The 26,511-nt window shown below is 38.6% G+C and overlaps 2 long non-coding RNA genes across 2 annotated transcripts in view; one reads left to right on the top strand and one right to left on the bottom strand.

Annotated features, from left to right (window-relative positions):
• The window catches only part of LOC310894730, a 37,663-nt gene extending 14,101 nt beyond the window's left edge, over positions 1–23,562 (bottom strand). The window contains exon 1 of the long non-coding RNA XR_014580121.1: positions 23,234–23,562. This is a non-coding gene — a long non-coding RNA (uncharacterized lncRNA). The remainder of the gene's footprint in view (positions 1–23,233) is intronic.
• LOC310895180 lies at positions 919–4,332 on the top strand. The gene is made up of 3 exons (XR_014580508.1): positions 919–1,593; positions 1,836–1,968; positions 3,229–4,332. It is a non-coding gene; the product is annotated as an uncharacterized lncRNA (long non-coding RNA).
• Positions 23,563–26,511: the final 2,949 nt, after the last annotated feature.

Genomic DNA, 26,511 nt, shown 5'->3' with positions numbered 1-26,511 from the left:
TGACACCCACCATTTTTTAGTGTGTCACCTTGTAGATTTTTGAATTATTTAATTATTTTATATTTATAGGCTAGTGAAATCCCAAATATTCATGATACATTTTTGTTTTAAATTCTTACATTTGTTGACTCTTTGTATTAAATAGAAAATGTTTTAATGTTTGTGAACGACCATTCTTCATACAATATCATTATTCTAATAGATTACAGCATATGAATTGCCAAGTGCTTAATATGAAACCAGAACAAACTTTCAAACATGTTTTATGAATGTTTGCATTTAATTTCTAGTCCCTGTTCCCAAATATGAAATGACCTCCCCTTTAGCATCTGCAAAGCCATTAGGATAGGAATTCCAACTGACTTCAATTAAACTTAATGAAAATGTCATTTACATTCCTATGAGATCACATATTTTTATGTAGAAGTGGCACATGGGATAAAACTTTCCAGTAATACAGAAGGTAATAGATTTAGAAGGAAATTCCTAAGGGATCTGAAAACTGGAGTTCAGAACTCCTAAGGTCTGAAAAAGACAACACTTCTTAAAAAATGTCTCTCTCATCTTTACAGAAGGAAGCATGGCATCCTTGAGGGAAAGCAGACGAAATATTGTGATCGGCTGGGTACCGATTAAAAGGGAAAGGACTGGGACAGACCCTTCAAAAATGAAAAAGTTCAATAAAAGAATTAGATGATCCTATTATGCATTAATATTTAGTTGTCCCAGGTGATAACTAAAAATGGAGGCTCGATCAAGACATGTTCCTTCCCCCATGTCTTTCTTCCCAAATGTCAAGGATAAAAAGCTTAAAATAAATAGATCACTTCTTGTCTCTGCACACAAAGTCAGATTTTTAAGAAGTGCTACAGTAAGACTTTTCCTCCAAGAACACAAGGAAGGAAAGTTATCTCCTTCCAACTCTCAGATTTATTTCAGAAGTTCCTGTGTGTGTTTTTTTCATTAATACAACCATACACATTGAATAGAAATTTGGTGTGGCATAGTCTAATTTTCTGTTATTCAACATGATAGCAACATTAAAAAATATATGAAGAACAATTGTCATTTTAAATAAATAAATAAAGCTATGATGAATGAAGTAGTTTAAGCTCCAAAACAGAAAACTCTAGAAACTTTAAAGGCCCAGGGGGTAAAATACTCCCTAAAAGACAAACATTTTAGCCCACAGTACAGGGAATGCAGTAAGAGGAAAACTATTTAATCAAACATATTTGCATTTCTCTAAGTTTTAGTTAAAGTTCTGTTTCCATTATTCATAGAAATAAGTTCACTGGATTGCATGAAAACTGAAAACTCTGTGTATTACTTGCAATTTCTATGGTCTCTAGGGATTTTCTTTAAAAGAGAATCTTAGAGCCAGGTGATTTGCATGAAATCAATAAATAGTTCTTTCCATTGGGAGAAAAAAACAAAACAAAACAAAACGCAACTGACGGGAATACCAGAGAGATCTTAGCTACTTAAAAATGCATAAAAAATGGTTTTTGAACACAGAGAGGGAGTCTTCAGATTAACTGAAGCAATGATGCCTAATCCTGTCAGATACCAGTGAAGCAACCTGTGACAGCAGTATGCTGCTGGTTATATTGCAATTGACTCTGTCTTGGGGGTGACAGTTTAAACTTTATGGGTGGCCAGAAGAACTAATAATTGAATGTATATGAAAGCGTGGGTTGGAGACCACTGGACTCAGGGTTTTCTTTGTTTGTATGCTTGTTTGGTTTTGGCAAAATCAGTAATTTCACTTTGTCCCTCATTCCTGTGCTTTTTTTTTTTTTTTTTTTGGCACTCAGTTTTTATGTCTTCTTTAGGATGAGAAGCTCCTAGCTTCAGCTGTCTGTGGGCTGAGTAGTTCATTTAAGGACACCACTGAAGCTTCCTTCTTCATAAAGAAAGAGAAACAGATGATAAATGACTCCATTCTAAAAGCGGTGTTTAAAAGATGTAAGTTGAATTGCTCTGCACTGCGCTCTGAGTAAGGCTAGACAAACTAAACTAGATGTGCTTTTTGACAAAAGACAATTTAAGATGAATCCCATCTTTAGTAACTACTCATTCCATGCATGCTGCCTTTCTGCTTTAATCTCCTTTCCTTAGAGCTCATTCAAAACACTGGTGCTAAAAATCATCTTGCAAGTGTACCTCTACTGACGCATTCATAAGATCCTACAATAGTTCTTTTGGAAAATGCACTCCAAACTATTTTCTCATCTTCATCTTCCACACATATACTACTTAATCTTTAGTCATCTCCTCTGCAAATTCATTCTCCCTTTTATGTATCCCATGACCATTCCCTTGCTTTGCTCTTGATAGAGTGCCTTTCCATGGCTGTCACAAAGCTGTATGCTGCATTCCATTTGCTACACATAAGCAGCTATCCTAAATACACCTAATAAGTAACCTAAGATCAAAACTTTAAATAAAAACTTGATTGAGTGGATGACAAGATGTTACTTGTCTTCCAAATTTGGCTAGAACAAAGATATGTATACCACAATAGAAATAAGCTCTCATGAAGAATTCTTGCACCACATGGATATGCTTTTGGATTATTTTTTCTTCAATCACTGGTGCAGTTGTTGCAGGGTTCAGTAAATCAAAATTCAGCCAATGTTAATCATGTTCGAAAATCATGAGTCTTGCGTAGTTTTGAAACTTACAGTTTTTAAACTCTTAGCTTCTGCAGAAAGGACTGTCCTTCCTCATTGTGTAGTACTGAAAATGCTCACATGAGTCAATTAATCATCATTCATGCCTTCAGAACAAAGTTGTGAGGAAAAATTAAATTAAATCCCCAATCCACTTTCTGAGCCTGGAAACATATCTAAATTATTCTGTGCACTTTTGCACAGAGGTGGTAGGAGGATTATGAAGGATTAAAACTGAAAGCAGGAATCTCTCCTTAGGCAATGGAAAAATTAATCTTCTCCTATGCCAAAAAATTGGGCCTACTGTCTTATCATATGTAGCTGCACAGAAGAAGCTTGGATTTACAGACAATGCAACTTTTTTTTTTTTTTTTTAAAGGGGAGTAGGGCATGGGAGAACAGCTTTTCCATCAAACTTCAGAAACTACCTTGGAATTTGTGTATTTCGTAGTACCTGGAGATGGATATATGCTCCTTCTGCCCTGTTCTTTACCATGATCTTCTTTGTTCAATTCCTCTTTTTTAACTTACAGGGTTTCTTTTTTTTCTTTAGTGTGAAAAACAGGTGTGAACCTAATTTTGCTAAAACACTGAAGAAAACACCTGAGGAAGAAGAATCAAGATGCCAAAAATGAGGTTTTACAAAAGTCAAAAGTTATGCTACCTATTAAGATCACTCAAAAACTCTCAAGCAAATAAGTCAATTCATATAAAATATGTTTTTTTGTTTGTTTGTTTTGTTTTTTGTTTGTTTTTGTTTTTTCTTGGTATCCTGCATATACTGAGTCCTCCAATTCATTCCCCCTCTTCACTGTTTTCTGAGACTCCTGCACCTTGCAAATATTATGGGATTACAGAACAAAAGAAAAGAGTACTTGTATAACTCATAACAGAAAACCAAATGAAGTTTCAAAGTCACTTAAGATATCTCATTTCTTAATCTTTTGGGTGGTTTTGTTTGTTCATTTTTAAATCAAGGAACTAGATATTTAAGAAAGAAAAGAGAACATCAAAAGAACACGCTGAGAAAGCAGTGAACCTAACTCCAACAACTCCAACATTATGCCTTTTTAAAAGTACATGAAACAGTTGTTCAAAATGTGAATAAAAAAAAAAAAAAAGAGGAAAGAAAATTGCTCACAAATATTTATACAAGGAACAATTATTAACCAGTAAACATTAATGCAGTTAGATGGAGCCTGTATTTATCCCTTATGTTCCACAAAGATAGTTAGGAAATGCCAAAGTTACATTCACTTATTTGTCACTTGTTTCAAAACTGGAGATGGTAGAAAATACCATTGTGATAAACCATTGTTTCATTAAAGTTTCATTAAGCTCTGTAGAGCTTTAACTTATTGAAATTCATAAGGGAAATAACTTTGTACATCATATCAAAAGCAAGCATAGAAAAGACCTGAAGTTAATTATACAGTGAATTATTTTAATGTTATACTGAATTGATTGCATAGCTTTTAAAAAGACTGCACAAAATGCTTGAGGTATAACAACAGAAAACAGAGAAACAAAAACTATGTCAAGGAAATCAGAGTAAGATGCATTAAGAAAAATAATAATTAAAAAAAAAGCCAAAATAGTGACACCAAAAGCAAGCCAGAGTCTGAAATTTTTGTAGGCTGCCTGCCCAGAATGGGTGTAGGGCAGATCATTATTCAGATGAAGGATGATTTGAATAAACTGTATGTTACAGAAACATAACAGAGTGACTCAAATTTGTTGTCAAAACAGACTTGGGGCTTATATATTATTTCTTAAAGAAAAGCTCTTCAACTGGGGAGGGTTGAAGGGAGCACTGTTCTTGTTTTGGTTTTATTTGTTAGTTTGTTTTAAATCCAGGTGTGCAATTTCAAAGAATGCAAGAACCATTACATACTGAAGGTTACTCTGTCATTCCAAAGTTTCCCCTACTAAAAGAATATATATTTCAGTCATGAAGCGCAAGATAATTTATATGACAAACTCCAAATGAAGGAGGAGTTTATACAACGGTAAATATTTGCTGTTCATTTTGCATTAAAGTCTGATTATCTGTCTCACTCTTATATAATTTTCTTTGTTTTTCAGTGTCTGGGAATTGGCAAGTATTTCATGTGTGTTACTCAAAATAAAAAAAAAAATAAAAAAAAAGGCTATGGAAACACAGAACACTTCTACAATACTACATCAGAGCATGGACCATGGTAAAGCATGTCACCACTTTATTTTTAAATGGAAATCATGACTGCATTTTTCCTATTAGATATGAAATGTATGCCCTGTGCAAATTTTCTTTATACTTCCTTTACTTTTTTTTTTCTTCACTACACGTTAAGCTTACAGAAATAAAATAAGCAACTACACAAAAAACATGTGTTAACTAAAAATATTGTGGATATTTCACATTAGAACAGGCAGATTTAAGGAAGTGCCAAAAATATTCTATGTTATTCCTACTCAGTCACATCTTTCTTTGAAACTTTGACAGTTTCGTTTTATTATGATGACAATAAGACTGTGCAATGCTTGATTTATTTAGCTCCTGGATCTTTCTGTCCATTATTGCTAGCAAATACACACTAAGAATTACCACAGAAAAATCCAATATTAGTCAAAACCCAAAACTATTCTGTTCAGTTTGACAAAAGATGAATCCAAACCTGGATATCAGTTTGCTATATGACAGATTTTCCCTGAGTTGTCTCTGTTTAGTCTTTTATTATTTGAAAAGATAATTTTATTCCATCTCAGAGATCAGCTGCTGATCTCCCTTTACTTCACCTTCTACTTTCAGTGCTGGCAGCTGCACTGTTTGAGGCTACCAAGCCCTTGAGGAAAGCGACATCTCTACCTACCTCTCATTTCCCAGACACGTGCCACAGTTTTAGTGCAGAAGAGCACACTTCGCTGTGATGCTTGTAAGGTGCTGTGTAAGATGTTCTCTCAATCAGATTGACCTTATGGTACAATATTGCCCTCTCCTCCAACTTGTGAATATATTAGCCACATTCAATTGAGCCTGATATAAGGGAGCTGCCTTAAATATATTAAATTCTTATAAGTTGCATTAAGAAATAGGTGGCTGAGTAGATCATTACATTAAAATTTATAACTCCGAGCCCTACTTAGTCAAGTCATAGCACCCAGGCAGTAAGTCTTCACACTATAGTTTATAACTATACATATCTGCTGCTGTTTTCCTCAGCCAGATGTTCAGAATAGAGGGTACAGTAAAGACAAAGAAAAAAATGTAGGGGATAGGTGACAAATCCATGGGAAACCTACTGATGTTAGTTCTGCTCCTCATGAAACAGCTTGAGTTCACTTCTACCAGCCAGCTCTAATAATAATAATAATAATAATAATGTCAACCCAAAATCTATCTTTTGGAGTCAAGATGAGATTTGTCATTCTAAGAGTTTTTGTTTGGACTCTCTCCTTTCTATCTGTGCACAATGTATTCATTGCAGAGTTTCTGGGATTATGTCTGTCTGTACATTTGTAACCCTCCTGCTGCCAGGGAATGCTTTTTTGTTCCACATTATACCATTACAACAGATAGTGTGTGAGTCCTTGTGCACAACCAGGTCTTCTAGACAAAAGAATTTAAAAATCCTTTAAATCCTAAAAAAAAAATACTTTATTTGTGGCAGTGAGACAAATAGGTTTATGATGATCTAATACATTTGGTTCTTCTTGTTCATCCTTTCACCACCTAAATTTTCCATTTTAAATTCCCGCTGTCGGACATAGCTGTGCAGACTTTTTGTTTGTTTGTTTCCAGTGGCAGCAATGCTTTGCCTCTCTAATTTGGATGAGACACAGCAGTCAGGTATGGTAGTTGATTCCTGCACCTTTGTTTAGTTTGAAAAAGGTAGACTGCTGGGTTTTGTCTCCAAAGATGCTGACTACAAAGATTATCCAGAGCTCATTGAATGACTGTGGAAACAAGTGTTTATCAAGACAGACTCTGATAAACTGTCTGAAGCAGAAACCCACAAGGACAATTATATTGTTTGAAGGACGAGTGACTGAGCTACACTGATAAAAGAAAACAAAAGGATTATAATCAACAGTCTACTAACTGCAAACAAAGCTGCATGTTAAAAAAGGGAAAGCCATTACATGTGTCCTAAAACCAACTGAGATGAACCACTGCAGAGTTTGTTCCTAGTTTGTTCCTCACAGGAAAAATCTTGTGAATCAAAGTTGTGCTGCGCCATTGCAAAGATGAAATTTTTTTAGCACCAGTGACTGCAGCAGCAATAAATCCCAGGTCTATTAAGATATTTCAGCCCTGCTATTCAGAGTGATTTGATCTCTGCTACTTCTTGCAGCAATGTGTGTACACGTACATTCTACTCAGGTATACCGCAGAGGCTGGTAAATCCCCATCCTTGTAGCTTTTCAAGACTTGCCATTTCTTGACACAAAATCACAGCTGACCTGACCTAGTGCTGAAAATAATTTTGCATCTATTTGTCAAATCACACAGCAAAGAACAACATGTATGTCATCAGCCTGAGTCAGTCCTAGTTCTGGCAAAGAGAAAAAAATATATTTATACCACAAAAGACCGTTTCTGATGGACAGGTCAACCAGCACTCTTTCCTCCCCAAAGATTTTTTTTCCAGACTGTCGTATACAAGTCCAGCACAATTCATTTGTATAAGGTTTCAGGTCTCTTTCCTCTGCACTTTTTTCAAAAAATACAATTCACCTCACTTAACACATAACTCATGCCAGCAAAGATCCTAACACAGTATTTAATCTAATGACAAAACTCTAAACTAAGCATAGATCAAGGCAAGAGAGGGCCAAATGAGGGCAAGCATACTGCCAGTACTCAGGAAGACGGTGTGCTGGTCCACAGCAGTGGCTGGAAAAAGGTCACATGAAGCAAATGGCAATCTGGCACTCTGTATGTCAAAGTGCTCCAGTTCTGAGGCTAATGGCCACAGAAGGCAGCTGTGACAGAAGAAAGTCTTTAAGAGAAACATGAGCCCTTTGTGAAAAAAAAGATCAAGTCAGCTGAAGGAGAAGAGTTCCCTCCAACCAGTTAATGGGGCAGACTAAAGAGATCCTAATGAAAAGAAAAAAGAAAAAAAAAAGCTTTTTTGACCTTAAATCCTATATTTTCATCAAGGCAGTGATGCTTGGAATAGTGGCAGTGATCTACGGAAAGAAAGAACAGGAGAGGACTGGTCTGTAAGCAGTGAATAAGTGTTCAGAGTAAAATGCAGAATTTAGAAATGTACTTTCCAAGAAAAATATATATAGTTTCAGAGCCAAATGAACTTCTGTCACAGTTATGCATACATACAATGCACAGGCTCTGGTCCTTGATTTTTGTAACCCTGAGAATGTTAAAACAGGACAGTATGGAGTACTGGTGTATTATTATATGTAAGCCTTCAATAGCAAAACTTAATCCATATCACATTAATAAAGAAATTTTAAAATGTGATTAGTATTGTGTCCTAATTAGGAAATAGGAAAAAGGGAAGGACTTGGAAATGCTGTTCTGACTTCTGGTTAGGAAGATCAAGCATATGGCTTATGAAGCTGATCACAAATAAGAACTGCATACAGTAAGCATTTGTTCACTTCAAGCCTTAAAAAAAAAAAAAGCAAAAAAAAAAACCACAGAAGTGCTGGAGGAATCAGTGCCTGTAATATTTTTGGTCTTGTTAAAACCATCTGTTAAATGCAAGTTATTTATTTCAAATTTGAAATCCACAGAATCCAGAGACACTTCAGGGAAACAGCCAAGCTGGGTGCAGTAATCTAATCACAGCACTTAACACCAAGGAAGAAGATATTCTTTTGTCCCTCAGATGCTGGCTGTCATGCTGGTTCAGGTGAAAAGGTAAGCGCAATGGCAAACAGTAGCAAAGAAGCCCAGGCCTGATCTCAGAGTTAGCTTCACTCTAGCAAAATGCCTTTCTCACAAATGGCTAGGTGTATCATCAGAGAATAAAAAATACATACTATTTCAGTCACCCTTAGCTCTTGAGATTTGGCTTTCTCTGTTTTAGCATATAAGTGTGCATGCACAAAGACTTTCTCAAGCACCTACCACTTGTCCTTTCAAGCATACCTCTGAAGCACTGGTTTCAGCATAATCAGTTTTGCAGATTTCCCCTCATCTCATTCTCCATCTCCACAGGGATTCCTTTTGTGTATTCACAAAACACAGTATCAAAATACATCTGCCACTTCTTGTATATTTTACTGAAGTATCTCCTTTATTCTTCTGTATAGATATTTTTCTAGCAGTCCAAAGGTTGTTCAGTTATAGATATCGTCTTAGGCACTGCATAAATACTTCTCTGCTAAAACTGTTAGTCCATATGAAAATCACTTCACACAGTCAAAGAGAAAGGACTTTTATGCAGTTCATTGACTATTGTTTTTATTATTTACTACCATTTCCCTGGTGCTCAGTCTTGGCACTGTCTATGCACATAAACCCTGTCTAGTATAATATACAGAGACTTTCTAAAGGTGGAGGGAAGGATCATCTCCTCTGGTCTTCTTTGGTGAGAGATTTATTTATTTTTTGGTTTGTGTGGAGGTTTGTCCTTATTTCTTAAAAAAAAAAAAAAAAAAAGCATTGAAAAATGAAGATAAAACACTCTTATGATGTGTTGTTGGTAACAGTTCCCTATCCCTGATCATTTGCCCTTAGCCCAAACCCCTGCTTCTACTTTAACAGCACATAAGCCACAGAGAGGAAGTTCTACTTCAAGAGACATCTCCATTTTCTACACACACCACAGATCTACTGAAGCTAATGGAGATCTTGTCCATTTTTGTTTGAACTCCTGCAAAAAGTGTCCAGCAGCTTCTGACATCTCATACTGGGAATTCAAAAGTTTTGAAGGTATCTGGGAAAGCTTCTCCTTATTCATGCTATGAACTCTCCTTCACTAGAAACTAACTCTCATGCCTGACCGCTGTTCTAGCCAGGAGGTTTCACCATCTGAAACTTGTCTCAGAGAAGTGAACAATGTCATTTACTTTAACAAGGATGAAGCTTGCTCTCTAGACTGGGAATATCACAGAGTCACAGAATCATCAAGGTTGGAAGAGACCTCGAAGATCACCGAGTCCAACCTCTGACCTAACACTAACAAGCCCTCCACTACACCATATCACTAAGCTCAACATCTAAATGTCTCTTAAAGACCTCCAGGGATGGTGACTCAACCACTTCCCTGGGCAGCCTATTCCAATGACTAACAACCCTTTCAGTAAAGAAGTTCTTCCTAATACCCAACCTAAACCTCCCCTGGCGCAACTTTAGCCCATTCCCCCTCATCCTGTCACCAGGCACGTGGGAGAATAGGCCAATCCCCACCTCACTGCAGCCTCCTTTAAGGTATCTGTAGAGTGCAATAAGGTCTCCCCTGAGCCTCCTCTTCTCCAGGCTGAACAACCCCAGCTCCCTCAGCCGCTCCTCGTAAGACTTGTTCTCCAGACCCCTCACCAGCTTCGTTGCCCCTCTCTGGACTCTCTCGAGCACCTCCATGTCCTTCTTGTAGCGAGGGGCCCAAAACTGAACACAGTACTCGAGGTGCGGCCTCACCAGAGCCGAGTAGAGGGGGACAATCACTTCCCTAGCCCTGCTGGCCACACTGTTTGTTACACAAGCCAGGATGCTGTAGGCCTTCTTGGCCACCTGAGCACACTGCTGGCTCATATTCAGCTGACTATTCAGTCCCACAGAGACAGAAACACATGAGCTCAGCACAACAGCAACAAGCAGTCTTTTAGGTGGGATCACAGGTTGTACCTATTCCCTTTAATAATAAAAGCTGAGGGTCAGCTGATTACATCTAAATATCCTCCAGGTAAAATGGCAAATCAGCATTTTGTTTCCATTCCAAACTGATCTCTATGTGTCTTCTTACATGGTAAAATAGATAGGGAAAACACACAGCAAGCAAAGCTCCACAAAGAACACTGATGATTTTCCATGATTTCATCTCATTAAGTGGGTAAATAGGAACAAGGGTGACAGAAGATGTCTCAGACACTTATTGGAGCACTGCACATGTTTGCTAAGAAGAAGATTCCCTTGAAAAACAAAATGGAAAAAGTTTTAATTTGGTCATGAATAGGAGTGTTTTGATTTCATGTATTGTAACCATATGTTGACTGGCATCTTTTGTGCTTACATAGTTATAAAACAAAGCCTGACTTGAGAACATGAGCAAAACCCCTTCTTAAAATGTTATTAATATTTTAGATCAAACTTTATTTGCATATAAAGATGCACATTTTTAGCTGAGTCACAAAAATGGATGTTGCTCTTTCTATTAAACAAAATAAAAACAATTAAGCAGGAAAACATCAAACTGAAGAAGTGACGATGGCTTTTTTTCTCCATCCATTCCTGAAGTCTTAAAAAGGCAAAATAATTCACAGAACTTCAAAGAATAGTAGGAACAGGTATTTGAGAAGGAAAAAAAAATATCTCTGTGAGGCTGATAGTGTTCTGGAGCTGGTTTTCCTTCTTTTTAAACCTTCACACTGGCCAACTCAACATCCCATGCCTATCTGTTACCTTCTCGTTCCTTATTCTTATGCTTATCCAATATGTCCAAGAAAATCGAGCATTGCTTTTAAAGAACTCTTCCTTGTCTAGCCACATGCTCAGGATTTATGTCTTACACAGCCCAATCTGTATTTCTAGCTCTTTTTTCATCATCCATTTATGTGCAAATACAAGAGTTTGTACTCAAAAAGAAAGTAGCAAAATTTTATTGGTGATACTCTAGCAGGTAGATTAAAAATGGGATGGAGTGAAGGGCAGTCCAACATGTATGTTGTTATTTTCTCAAGTCAGAGTGCTTTTCAGGTCTTGTGCTTTCTCATTAACTAACAGACCACAGATTAACATAAACCCTCAAAATCTTGTGCTGTAATTCACAGAAGTTACCAAAATCTCTCTTTAGCATAAACAGGAATTCAGAGGGAATTCTGCACCATTTGTGCTGTGCTACTTCCTTTCCTCTTCGCTTCCCAACCAGTCTTACTCTTGTTTTGCTTTATATATATATCCAAATCTAAATTTCTGTTTTCTTAGGAGCACAGATATTCACAAACCATCATTTAGCCTACATCAGTCAGGCTCAAACCATGACACTGAAATGGTATATTCCATAAAGAGTTATGCTAAAGTAACAGCTTCCTGCCTCTAAGCTGACACCAGAACAAAGCAAAACTTTAACAAGCAGTTAGGGCTCCATCTCAAAGTATTAAGGGAAGAGTAAACATTACAAAAAACAGTCCCTTTCATGCCTGACACCAGTTTGGATACTTAAGACTAGAGTCTTAACTATTTGAACAGAAGAATGTGAAGCAGTACCACCAAACACAGCAGCACACAGAGCATTTAACTTCAACGATTAGAAAAGTTTTCCAGGGAGTGACAGCAAACATAAAGTTACCAAGCACAGCAACAAGCTTACCAACAGTTTTTGCACAGGTCCACATCCAAGACAGCCAGACTTATTCAGCTAGAAGCAGACCTAGAACTAAAGCTGCAGATTCAGACAAGCCCACTCTAGGTATTGTGTGCTGTTATTATTGTTGTTGTGTTTTGCTGTTTTTAAAGAATTTTAGCACCTTTTCTATCTACAAAACACATCACAAAACCCTATTAAACCTTTGTGTGTCTGTCTTAAATTAACCTTTCATTTGTCTGATTTAAAACAAATGCAAACTTTGTTCACCAAAAGTCTTGTTGTATGGGAAGTTTCCTCTTTTGCCAACAAGATCTTCTACTCTTCCTTAAAACTAGTTGTTATTAAAAGAGAAGATGTGCTTCGCCACACACATGCTGCCCTTCCATTTATCATCCGTTACCCATTCAATCAAGTGTTGAGAACAAGCCTCTTAGCAGAGGATGTGTTGATTCTGCATGGTACAGAGATGAGGATTCAAGTGAAAGCAATAAAATAAGACCCACAGTTTCCTGTATTACAAACACAAAAATTACACTTAGTCAAAACCAACAAAAGGTTCTTTAAAAAAAAAAAAAAACTCATTTTTTCTTATTGTCCTTTGGTATGTCTAAATAATATTTTTAGAGGTGGAAAGGGCAAAAAGAATAGATTTTGCACAGAAATAATCAAAGTGAGCTCAAGCACTAAAATAATGTTGACATTGGTGAGAAATAAAAAATGTTTGCTCTTCGGGATCTGAAATATTTTAAAAGAACCTGCCTCAATTCTGATCCAGCTTCTGATATTGATTTAGACATGCCAGATACAGATATCAATAAACACAGTTAATACTGCCTCAGGGGGATGTCAGAGAGAGATCAGCTTCTAAAACAGAGCATATATAACAGCAGCATTTCCCAGAGGAAGGTTCATTTTTGTTTTTCCTGACACACAACCATTTAAAGCACAGAATATATTAAAAAATAATCAGAATAAATAACTTATTAGACAAAAAAAAAAAAGTCCTATTATATGAAATGTGAATTTTCTGCTGCACTATTTGGAATCACATACTGAAAATATGTCTAATATCAATTTCAAATAATGCAGCCATCACCAAAATAATACCATACTTTTACAGGTCATACTGTATAAATAAAAAAGCAATATTCTCTTCTTTTTCTACTGCGAGTTATAGACAAAATTTTCAGTACTTAGATAAGCCCCGGTAGAGTTACCACTGGAGAAATCCACACCATTCTATCATAGTTCAAGACTGCTCTTTCCTAGCTCTTTCCCAATTTAGTTCTGAGTCCAGCAAAGGAACTGATTTATGTTCTCATAGTTGCATTTGGAGAAGGCTGACTTCCTTGGCTGCAAAGGGCCCAAACAGGGTGCCTGATGCAGGAACCTGCAGTCGGAGTTCAGAACTGAGGCACTGTGAATATTCTTTGTCTATACACACAGCAAAACACAACATAACCCCACGGCACAGTTTGATATAATGAACCATGGTAAAAACCCAGGGCAAGCGGATTCAGATGCATCTCTGTATTGGTTTCACACTGATGACTAGTTAAATTCCACCACACCACTCTCTCACTGCCTTTCCTTAAAGGAACTGGGGGAGAAAATATGATGAAAAAGGGCTCAACAGTTGAAAGAAAGACAGGGAGATTAATATAATTTGTTGCCTATCACTTACAGACTAGAGCGGTGAGAAGCTAAAAGCAAACCAAAAACACCTTCCCCCCATCAACCATTTTCTACCTCCTCCCCCCAGGCAGTGCAAGGGAATTTGGGCTGTGGTCAGTCCCTGGCGCTTTGTCTCCGCAGCTCCTTCACGGTCACTCCCTGCCCCTGCTCCCTGTGGGGTCCCTCCCACGGGACGCCGTCCTTCCCAAACTGAGCCTGCGGGGGCTGCCCACAGGCAGCAGCTCTTCCAGAACTGCTCCCACACGGCTCCGTACCACGGGATCCATCCCCCAGGAGCAAACTGCTCCAGCACGGGTCCCCCACGGGTGGGCGGCAGCTCCCCCCAGAGCCCCTGCTCCTGCGTGGGCTCCTCTCCACGGGCTGCAGCTCCGGCCCGGGGCCTGCTCCTGCGGGGGCTCTCCATGGGCCGCAGCCTCCTCCAGGCCACATCCACCTGCTCCACCGGGGGCTCCTCCACGGGCTGCAGCGTGGAGATCTGCTCCGTGTGGGACCCGTGGGCTGCAGGGGGACAGCCTGCTCCACCAGGGGCCTCTCCACAGGCCGCAGGGGAACTGCTGCTGCATGCCTGGAGCACCTCCCGCCCTCCTGCTGCACTGACCTGGTTCTCATTCCTCTCTCCCAGCTGCTGTTGCACAGCAGGTTTTTCCCTCTCTTCAGTCTGCTCTCCCAGAGGCCCACCCTGCATTGCTCCCTGGCTCAGCTCTGGCCAGCAACAGGTCCCTTTTGGAGCCGGCTGGAGCTGGCTCTGATCTGACATGGGGCAGCTGCTAGGCTCTGCTTACAGAGGCCGCCCCTGCAAGACCCCTGCTACCAAAACCTTGACAGGTATGCCCAATACAGGTCAGCTCCATCTGACTTCAGCAACAAAATAATTCCCTTCCCTACAAAATGCATTTTTTGCAGTCAATTGGTTGTTGCAATTTTGTGTGCCCTCCTCTCTTTCCACACTGGAAGTGTAAAGTTTTTTTAAAAATAGAACAAAGAACAAAACCAACAACATCTCATGGAGACTGTCTCACTGACAAAGAAACACAAGTATTTACTGAAAATTTCATTAGAAAAATTCAACCAAACTCAAATTCTTGTAAAAGCCTGACATCATACCCTCATTTCTAGCAATGGTTGAAAATTTTGAGTTAATTTGCTCAATAGACATTTTTTCAATAAATAGTATTTATACCACAAAATCTGATTAAATGTTATTAAAAATATATTTCAAGAGAAATGTGACTGAAAAGAAGTATGCAAGAGTACATTGACCATATGATACTTTATTAGATTTTCTCATCTGTCATACAATTGCTCTGCAGATGTTTCCCATGCAGCTGAGATTCCCTCCAGAAACCTCATGTGAAATTCCAGCCAGCCATGTCACTCTGTCAGTAATTTTAAAACCACTTTGGAGTTCTCAACACAATTTTCTTCTGGACTAGGATTAGCTATCCTGTGCCTTTTTTTTCTTTCTTTTTTTCCCTGCAGTCTACCTTCAAAGGAACACTTCTTGACTTAGTTCAGCTGTTTGGTTTGTTCATGAGTTCTATTTTAGACTGTTAACAAAAGGCTGTATCTCTTTTTAAAGGATCATGAAGCATTGTTGTTGTCCTATGAATAATGAAGTCCATTGATATGGCTAGTGATGTCTTCACTGATAGTCTACTGCCCCAAAATTTTCTGAACCGTACGTTCTTGGGAAGGTCCTATCCAGACCCATAATCTTATGGATGACAGGTCTACCAAGATCAATAGATTGACAACAGTAAAGTTGTGAACCAAATCTAGTGATCCTGACCAGAAAACCCCTGTACAGCAATGAGTTAGCAATCCATATAACAATTTTATCAAGTAGTCCAAGACCCCATGCTGTGCTGCGCTGCATGCACAGCTTGGTCTTCAGGCTGTGCTTCACAAATTCCTTGGCTGCAAGATAAACTCACCCTTCTCACTTTAGTAGAGGAGCCTGCAGACAGCTTCCACTCAGTATTGGCTATTACACTACCTATGTGGCCTTGCCTTTACTGAATAGTGCAGGAAGTTCTCCTGATGGCATCATTACTGTTTGACTGTAGACATGATGAGCTATTCCCATATAGGAAAATCTTATAATAGCTTGAATGACCAAAATGGGAGAATCTCGGCTGTCAAGGGGTCCTCAATGTTGAGCTGTGTGGAGGTCAGCATCCTGTTCAATGCTACAATTCTTGGGTGTCCAAAAGAGGCATAAGGTTATATATATTATTCGCTGTTTACAGTGTTAGCTATAATAAATACAATTTCAAATGAAACCTTACCTACTTTCTTACTGAGGTCATAGCAGACAAGCATGTCCTGGTGCAAAACACCAAACGGTTTAAATGTCTAGAAGATCAATGCCTGAGTGCAAGATGTCAAGTTATCTTGATGGAACATCAAATATATTGAGAAAAAGAGTATGGGAGTCTATCAGACTGTCTCTAAACCAAATTCACTACAGTCCAAGACTAGGAAAAAATAAAATAAAATCTTGAAGTGATTGACATAAAGGTTTACTCTGATTTCCCACTTTTATTTGTTGCCTTTCATCCCAAAACACTCTTCCAAAAATTTCCTTCTCCCAGGCATGTTCCATAAGCTTTATGCTTCTCCAGTCCTGTGTCTGCTGAGAATTTATCTCTACAGATACAAAAAAGGCAGTTGTTTAAGTAAATCAGCAGTGTGTTTTGTCATGTCAGCATTATTACACCAAAATATTGAGGACTTTGATAAAATCACCATGCCCACTAAATAACCCTGAAGATTAACAAGGCCTAACAGTTTGGCTTGGCTGTAAGATGACAAGACAAGAATTTCCTGTCACAAGTAAAATCTCTGCATCCAGAGACTTTCTGTTCCTTCTTTCCCCATTTAGCTTCTCTTGACCTAATTTTGAATAATTTCTGAGGTGCAGAAACAGTCAACAGTCACTGGCTGTTGACTCTAAACCACTCAATTTATCCAGATGATTCTTGAACATATTCAGTAAATATTAACTATATTAAATAATCAGAACAGATACAGTGCAGTGTCAAATGAGATATCATTATTAAAAAACTAAACAACAACAAAAAGCATAGCTTAAGGCAACATGGAAGGTGATCTTTTATATCTTTTATTTCCAACTTTCCTTTTTTTTTTTTTTTTGGGGGGGGGGGGGCGGGAGTAAGGGTGGGGGTGGAATTTCACCGAATTCAAATTCACTAGATTTTTCAGCGACAGATCTAGTAATGATAGCTTGGTAAGAAAATGGCTTTAACAGAATGTTACCATTAACACTAAATTATCCTGAAGTACCCAGGAAATTTCACTTTCTTACAGACAGATTAATTACTTGAGAAACTCATTGCAATATGTCACTGTCATGCTCATTTACACAGCTTTTCTTTCTTCTTGTTGCTGGTACAGATTTGCAAACAGCTATTCTGCAGATATCTGAGATAGGAAAGGAGAGGTCAAAACTCTTCTCAATATAAAACAAACAAGCGAACAAACAAAAGAGCACAAAACCACAACCAGTCTTCTCATACATAAAATTTCTTTTGAGTGTTCACTTGCATGATTACAACCAAGAAATGGTCACTTCTCTCTAGTGAGGGGCATAATAAGAAATAACCACAAGAAAGCAATGGAGCATTCAACTGTATTTTTGTATATTTGGTTGCTTGGTTTGATTTGGTTTTGGGGGTGTGTGCACTTTTTTTTTTTAAACAGGTAAATGCAAGAAATCTTCCCTCTTCCACCAGAAAACATTATCAACTTTCTGAATAAATTTTGTACTTTAATTCCAAAGAAGATGCTTTCACTTTAACAACCTACCTATTTTTCAAGGGAAGCTTGTCTCAGGGGGAGGGGGGCAAAGGCCTTTTATTCAGTGTCATATTCCTAACTGTACTTTGCTGTCTCGGACACAGTTCAGATACTCAGCCTGTGCAAAAGCAATGACAGTGGAAAGTAAGTTGGAGTGTAACAACGATCTGAGAACAAAAAAAGGAAAACTAAAGAACGTGAAAGTTTCATGTCACTTCATTAGTCCAAGCTGTGACACCCCAATACATGTCTATATTGTCTTCATCTAATCCTACTATTTTTTATGTTTCCTTTTATTTTTGTAAGCTACAAGACCAAAAATATTTTTAAGCTTTATACTAGATGGTTCTCCTGTTCTGTTATACTCCTTGTTATTTGCAGTTTGGAGATGTGAGAGAAATTGCCTGTAAATGCCTATGGCACCCTCTTAAAACAAACTTGTCTAAAATGTGATTACATGCATAAAGACATTTTTCAGCAGTTACAGAAAGGAAGCAATGTGCAAGGAATATGGCCTCCTGTGCCTCAGCAGATTCTTCAAAATGCAGGTTTCAAAAAAATGGCTGCAAAGTCTTTGGCATGATGAAAAAGCTTAGAAAAACAAATATTGAAGAAAGCTGTAGAGGAAAAGCCTATGTACAAGAAACCTGGTAACAGCCAGCCAACAGCCACTATCTCAATATCGTTCTAACTCTACCTTGTCATTTTGCCACAAAGTTTAGAGAGAGACACCACCATGAATTTGTCCAGCTAAAGCTGCAGTGATCAATTGCAACTTCCTATAAACAGATAACACTAGTTAACATCTAGTGTAGAGAATCTAATTCTCTAGTATAAGTGCTGGAAACCTTTCACTCAAACTTTTCCAAAAATATGTATAAGTGATAGTAGGACAGCTTTTCAAGCCCACAGTACAAAAGACAAAAAGCTTGGGGGTGGGGACAGTTAAGATTCTAGTATTTCACATAATTCCATTTCATGAAACTATGCACAGATGCACTGGACAGAAAAGTTTCAAAATCTTAAAATGTCAATATAGTGCCATTTTTTCCAGCTACCTCTAGTATCCAGCTTCACCAAACTGTACCAAACTGATGTTCAGTTGCCAGTGATATTCCTGTTATTTCTGCTGATATCTCTGCAACAGAATGTATCTGCAAACATCAAAGGGAAATAATTTCTTATGGTGATGAGAAGAACTTAACACAGTAAAAACAAATATTATCAGTGTGATTATTGTTTGTGGTCCTTACACATTCTCAGACACAGAACTTTCTCAGTCTATTTAATGACAGTTATCAGAAACTTTGAAATCATTAACGATAAAAAGTTTATGAAAAAATGAACATTAAGGAAAACTGTAGGTGCTGAATTGCCCATGTACAAAATTTTCATGACATTTAATATCATAGATAAGCAGAAAAAAATATTATTAGGTATATCCGGCTTCAGCTGTTGCACAATACTTAAAAGTGAGATTTTTGTGCAGTTTGGCAAGAAAATATATAAGCGAAGAAACAGAGAAGAATAAGTGCAAAACACTCTTCAATTTTGACTTCAAAAGTAACTGTGTTAAACCAAAGTAAATCCAGCAAGATATTTTTTCTCACACATTTTGTTATAGGGAAGCAAAACATAAACTCAATGGGTACATTCAATTATTCATGATAATTAAAAAGAGAATGAACTGGTGAGCTCACAACATAAATAGAATTGTCAAAGTGAAAAAGGAATAAAGCACAAATTGGAAAAATGCAAGTAAGGCACATGCAACTGTCAGAAAAAGTGTTATAAGCAGAACACAGAAAGACCAAACCAAATGGGGAATAAACTGCTAAGTCAGTCAGACCAGTCAGACCCTGGAGGTTTAACAGACAGTAACCTTAGAGAACTGCAAGCCAATGAAAGTATCACTCAAAAAATATATCAACCAGGGCTTCATTAAAATTAGAGGGGGAGGAGGAGGAAGTGGGGAGAAGAGGGGACACAGAGGTAGAGAAGGAGAGTTAAATGGGGGCAGGAATTTCTAAATAACATTCATATGGAACAACACATTTGCATTTGAAGTATGTTACTATTTCAAGCAATATACAGGTGTGAGGTCTTAACAATACCTAATTTAGAGCTTCTTGAAGATGAGGAGTATGAGCGCCAGCGCACACAATCAACATACCTAGTATGTAAATACTACATTTTCACACATGCATCCCCTGAAAGTTATGGAGATGCTAAGAACTGATAAAATTTACTTTGAGTTATGAAAATGCATATACTTCCTTTACCAAGATGTTTTTCAACTAACTAGTCCTTGTCTCCAGCCCCCTAAAGTGGATTAAGGTTTTACTTAACCTTCTGCTAACATTTCTATGAGATTTGCCAGCCAAATATCTTCCAGGTGCTTTTATGGAATTAAAAAGTACAATAAAGGACAGCGTTTTCTTGCTGTTGTTTTAATATTTACATGTTCAGTAAAACAGAGTATGTAGACACTGTAAATGGTTTAATATATGTGAACGAGTTTTTCATCAATGATTTTCTGTCACTGCATTCCCACCAGAGAAAATGCCCCACTCCATGGTGGAAAGAAAAAAAAAAAAAGTGAACATAGCTATGGTAAAGTTAATGTAAGGTATACAAAACTGAAAACAGTCAGGAACTACCTCACTTTGGGGTGAAATGAATTACATCATAGACCCTACAAAACCAGATCAGAAAAAATCATGAAAGACAATCAAGAAAGTGTTAGTTACAATAGCATATCACAGAACTGTTTGGACATACCACACTGGACACAATTATATAATACTATACAGTACTGTATAACTATCCCACCCCTACACTGATATAGCACAGCACTGAACTGTAAAAGCTCCTGGCTAGCTAGCATTTTTATGACAGAGTGTTTATGCCTATACAACAGAAGGGTTAACAGCAAGGGAATATAACACCACTGTGGAAAACAAGTACCGAGCTGTTACAGATTTCAAACGGCAGGTGCTATCACAGACTTCTAAATTGGCTTGGAAGAATGAAAGATTCATGTGAAGGTGAAGTCCACAGAACTGCACAGTTTGACTACAAAAGAGAAACACAAGAGGTCAAGAAGCAGCTTGTCTGACAGAAGCAACTCCTAAAACATTCACATCGAACACCAGGAAGAAAGGCACTATTTTCATGTTTTACTGCAACAGCTGCAGAAGTATGTCATGGCTTGTGGTCTTTTTAAACATCAGGTAACCAAAACAAAGGAAAATAAGGTTATCTTAACTAACACAAGCACCACACATAATTAACTGAAAGAAACCTTTTTTAACTACAGAAAATTACAAATATTAACAAAACAAAACAAACAAAAAGATTAAGTTGATTTGGAGAGGTGATACACTAACTCTAAATGGCTAAAGCCACTTTACATAAGTGGCACACCAAGCCACGGGAATGAAGGGAAATTGCAATTTCAGGTGCTATTTCTTCTTCTGACAGAAGATGTATATGGGATCACTAACAGGAGTAAGGAAGTTAATAGCAGATGCTATTCTGATGGATGTATTTTGGTCAAGCTTCTGGGCTCAACACAGAGATAGCTGAAGTTTAACAACCTGTGATCTACAAGAGATTACACTAAATGATTCTTCTGGCCCAAAATGTATTGAACTTTTTTATTGCCTGTGTTGCACATACACCTTACTGAAGTTCACCACTTTGCAGATGTAGAATTCAATTGGGTCTGTATTACAGATTTCAGTATCTTCCAGAAGAAGAGAAATCAGTAACAAACTCTATAGGACCTCTTATACATTCTCCTGCAAGTGAACGAAATCTTTCTACAAGTACAAAACAGGGTCTTATTTTATAAATTCTTAGGAACATTTAAATATTGATGGCAATCGCAAGAGTCATTCAACAAATTATTTTCCTATTTCAGAATCAGCATGAGTAAATTAAATTGATTATATCATCACAGAATATAAATTTGGAAATGTAGAACTACATCTCTGACTCATAATATTTGCAGTTATCTGATCAAAGAATAATCCCTGAGCTGTTTCCATCAGATATTTCTTTACATGTCATCAAGATTCACTACAGTAGATGTGGCAAAATACATAATTATGGCTTTTAAAATTTACAAGTGACCACTCATGAAAGACACAGGAAAAAAATAATTTCCTCTTTTTGCTAGGATACCAGCCCCTCCTCCCCAGGCACCATCAACATAGCTCTAGTTAAAACATCATTTCAAAACCTGGTAGCTGACATCCACTAGAGGATTGTACTGGGAACCCTGCAGAAGACTTCAAACAGTAAGTGATCTTCAATAGGCCTTGTCTGCTCTGCTTATCCTTATACATAAGGCTTGAGAAACCCATATGTTAGCATGAGTAGCAGCTGTAAGGAAGTCTGCCAGAGTGCACTGTGCCAGCTTGTGCTGCGCACTGGTGGATGTTAAGAAGAGATAACACCCCAATCTGTCCAAAGAAGATGCATGATTCTGTTTGTTGCACTCAATGAAAGGCACAATGGTATGTGAGGGAGGAGGAACCTCTCCATGAATGGGATTGGCCCAGCATGCTGTGGGAAAATCCATGCACCATCTATCCAATGCTGCACAGAACTGGGATTCCCAGCATCTGAAGGGATGTAAGATTTATTTGCTGTCTAGGTTCCTCTTTTTACTCTATCTTATTAAAACAGCTATTTTATTATGCCATTTGTTGTCAGGTCTTTCTTACTGAGATGCAGTAAGAATGCTGTACCATCTCTCTCTCCTCTCACTCTCCACCCCCCATCATTCCCAGTGCAGAATAAAGGTGCAGATGTTATTCACATGCAGAAGTTCTACAAAGACAAACATCTTATCATTACTCAGCTTCTCAGGTGTCAGTACAGCAAGGGAGTACAACAGCAATGAACATTTTGCTTATCCATACAAACGAGGTTAAACTGAACTCCACACAGACCTTAGTATATACATCTAACTGCAAGAACATAAGAAGATATCACTTCCTATTGTACATTAAACCCTTCTGCCAGAGATGACTGCTTTGTAACAGGAATGATAGAAGTGCTGACTAAAGTGGGGATCATAACTTCTTGAAGAGGACTAGAGGACATTTACAGTTGCAATAACATCCCAAACACTGTAATATTTTTGTTTTAGAGATCATACCTCAGAGCACTGAGAGATGGAGTTACAATGATACCTTTTATATACTTTAAACAATAATGTGAAAAACATAAGGATATGCCACCCACAGACAAGTTTGTCAAATTGCTCATTGTTATGGAATCAATTTTACACACCTCTCATGTAGCAGTAATTAAGGACTTGTTATACACTTTTATGGTAAATAGCAAGGTTAGATTGTATTGTATTTAACAGCGCTTAATCAGCATTTAATCATCAGCCAGTTTAACACAATAATTTCAACAGAATTTGCTACAATAGAAACAATAACTTAATCAGAGGCTAGAGAATAGTAAGGTTCACCCAAGACTTACTGCAGGGTCCTGGGGGGGTTCTAAACCAGTCGCCTGCTTCCAAAATACTCCCTAGAGTGAATTACTCACCCTGCACACTCATCAGCATTTGTCCACGGACAAGCTTGTTCCTCAAGAAGTCAACCCTGAGATGCACATCCCCTCAGGGGTACCCTGAGAGGCATCCCAGCTCAGGGGGAGATCGAGTGTGCAGCCTACTGCAGTCCCTGGAGAGCTCAAGGGGCTCTTTGCTTAGTACTACTATTTATAGGACTGCAAGATGATTGTTAGTCAGTACTTTTCCATCCTGCCTATGGTTCAGATAAGGCAATTTTGGTATTTTCCACTAACCCTGCCTTCCAGAATGTACAGTTCTGGTACTTCCCAGATAGGGCTTGTCCAGGCTGCAGCGCCCAAGATGCGGTCAGGGTGTGCCTGTTTGTACTCACCCATTATGCTTCTTGTCTATTGACAAGATTGATATAATATTAGTTAATTTTTTGCCATAGCTGAGTTGGGAAAAAAGCTACTGCACCACAGACATCAAGGGTTACAGCCCACTGAGATCCATGAAGAGCTCAAATAAGCTTTTCTCTAAATGCTGTATTTATAAAATAAAGAGATTGACTCATGGTCAAACCCAGATTCCTTACCATGTTCTGGAACTGCTGTGCAAGGCATAGCCAAATTGAGGCCTACTCTGGCTCATAAGCCTGAGCAAGACTTATGTCAAGTGCAGGAGAAGAGCATACCCACCACAGTCATAAAGTTCTTTAAGTAATGCTGCTGCTTTAGCTGTCCAAGAACATGGAGAACACCGATTGGCAGAAGTCGTTTTGCCAGAGAGACATATGACCACATTTTTTAAACAGCAGGAGAGTTTATCAATAATCCAACTTTCTTTAAATTTTAAAACTACAAGAAAGCAATGAGAACAATGGTATACCAGTTTTTCTAGGTTTTATATCCGTACATAACTTTAACACCAATCGCACTGAAGTACATTTTTCTTAATGTCACTTGGAAAGAACCACTGGAAAAAATAAACAGAACACATTGCATATGTAAACAGCTACCAATTACAGTTACCTATTAATCCTCTTTTTAATTTCAGGACTAAGATTCCCCTAAAACTTCTAAATCGGGCCCAGTCAGCATGGGTTTATGAAAGGCAGGTCCTGCTTGACAAACTTGATCTCCTTCTATGACAAAGTGACACGCTTAGTGGATGAGGGAAAGGCTGTGGATGTGGTCTACCTTGACTTCAGTAAGGCTTTTGCCACCATTTCCCACAACATTCTCCTCAAGAAACTGGCTGCTCTTGGCTTGGACTGGCGTACGCTTTGTTGGGTTAAAAACTGGCTGGGTAGCCGGACCCAAAGAGTTGTGGTGAATGGAGTCAAATCCAGTTGGAGGCCAGTCACTAGCGGAGTCCCCCAGGGCTCAGTACTAGGGCCAGTTCCCTTTAATATCTTTATCGATGATCTGGATGAGGGGATCGAGTGCACCCTCAGTAAGTTGGCAGATGACACCAAGTTAGGTGCATGTGTCGATCTGCTCGAGGGTAGGAAGGCTCTGCAGGAGGATCTGGATAGGCTGGACCGATGGGCTGAGGTCAACTGTATGAAGTTCAACAAGGCCAAGTGCTGGGTCCTGCACCTGGGGCACAACAACCCCAAGCAGCGCTACAGGCTGGGAGATGAGTGGTTGGAAAGCTGCCTGGCAGAGAAGGACCTGGGAGTACTGGTTGATAGCTGAATATGAGCCAGCAGTGTGCTCAGGTGGCCAAGAAGGCCTACAGCATCCTGGCTTGCATAAGAAGCAGTGTGGCCAGCAGGGCTAGGGAAGTGATTGTCCCCCTGTACTCGGCTCTGGTGAGGCCGCACCTCAAGTATTGTGTTCAGTTTTGGGCCCCTCGCTACAAGAAGGACATGGAGGTGCTCGAGAGAGTCCAGAGAGGGGCAACGAAGCTGGTGAGGGGTCTGGAGAACAAGTCTTACGAGGAGCGGCTGAGGGAGCTGGGGTTGTTTAGCCTGGAGAAGAGGAGGCTCAGGGGCGACCTTATCGCACTCTACAGATACCTTAAAGGAGGCTGCAGTGAGGTGGGGATTGGCCTATTCTCCCACGTGCCTGGTGACAGGATGAGGGAGAATGGGCTAAAGTTGCGCCAGGGGAGGTTTAGGTTGGGTATTAGGAAGAACTTCTTTACTGAAAGGGTTGTTAGGCATTGGAATAGGCTGCCCAGGGAAGTGGTTGAGTCACCGTCCCTGGAGGTCTTTAAGAGACATTTAGATGTTGAGCTTAGTGATATGGTTTAGTGGAGGACTTGTTAGTGTTAGGTCAGAGGTTGGACTTGGTGATCTTGGAGGTCTCTTCCAACCTAGATGATTCTGTGATTCTGTAATTTCAGTAAGAATATTGCAGGTAGATTTGAATAGACTGTGTACATGTACCACTCAGTAAAAAACAAATTTAAAATAAAATAAAATAAAATAAAATAAATATGGAAAGGTGTATAAAATACAGGAAAGGTTTTTCAAAACACGAAATTCCATTTCTAATAACTTTCTCTTTTTATAACAGCTGCAAGTTGTACCACCTAAGAACCAAAGAAGAATATTTTGTCAAAAACATTTTTTTCTCCCTCATGATAGAGACATTTTCTAAACAGAAGCCTAAAGAAGCAGAAGATGGGTCTTTGAAATCAAAACTGCAAACCCTGCATGGATACAAATAATAAGTACATATACGCAAACAACTTCATCGTCATACAACAGAAAAGAGAGCCTAGATGCTTCCTTATTATTTAACACAAAGACAGCAAGGGGGTTAGGGATGGAGGGAAGAATCTACTGATTTAGTCCACCTACACATGACAGTAAGTAGGATTTACTTATATTAATATGACCGGCAAAACATTACCTGGTTGTTTTGGTTTAACCCAGCAAGCAGCTAAGCACCATACTGCTGTTCGCTCACTCCACAGTGGGATGGGGGAGAGAATCAAGAAAAAAAAAAGTAGAACTTGTGGGTTGAGATAAAGACAATTCAATAGGACAGAAAAGCATAGGAAAATAATAATTCTGATAAAGGAATATACAAAGGAAGTGATGCACAATGCAATTGCTCACCACTCACTGATTGATGCCCAGCCAGACCCCAAGCAGCAGCCTCTGCCCCTTACCCCAGGTAACCCCCCAAGTTTTATTGTTCAGCACAATACCATATAGTATGGAATAGCCCTTTGGTTAGTCTGGTTCAGCTGTCTTGGCTGTGTTCCCTCCCAGCTCCTGGTGCAACCCCAGACTCCTCACTGGCAAGGCAGCAGGAGAAACTGAAGTCCTTAACTCTGTGTATGCACTGCTCTG

This window comes from Anser anser (genome assembly GCF_964211835.1).
Source record: "Anser anser genome assembly, chromosome: 2".
NCBI lineage: Eukaryota > Metazoa > Chordata > Aves > Anseriformes > Anatidae > Anser > Anser anser.
This window is presented reverse-complemented; position numbering and strand designations above follow the sequence as displayed.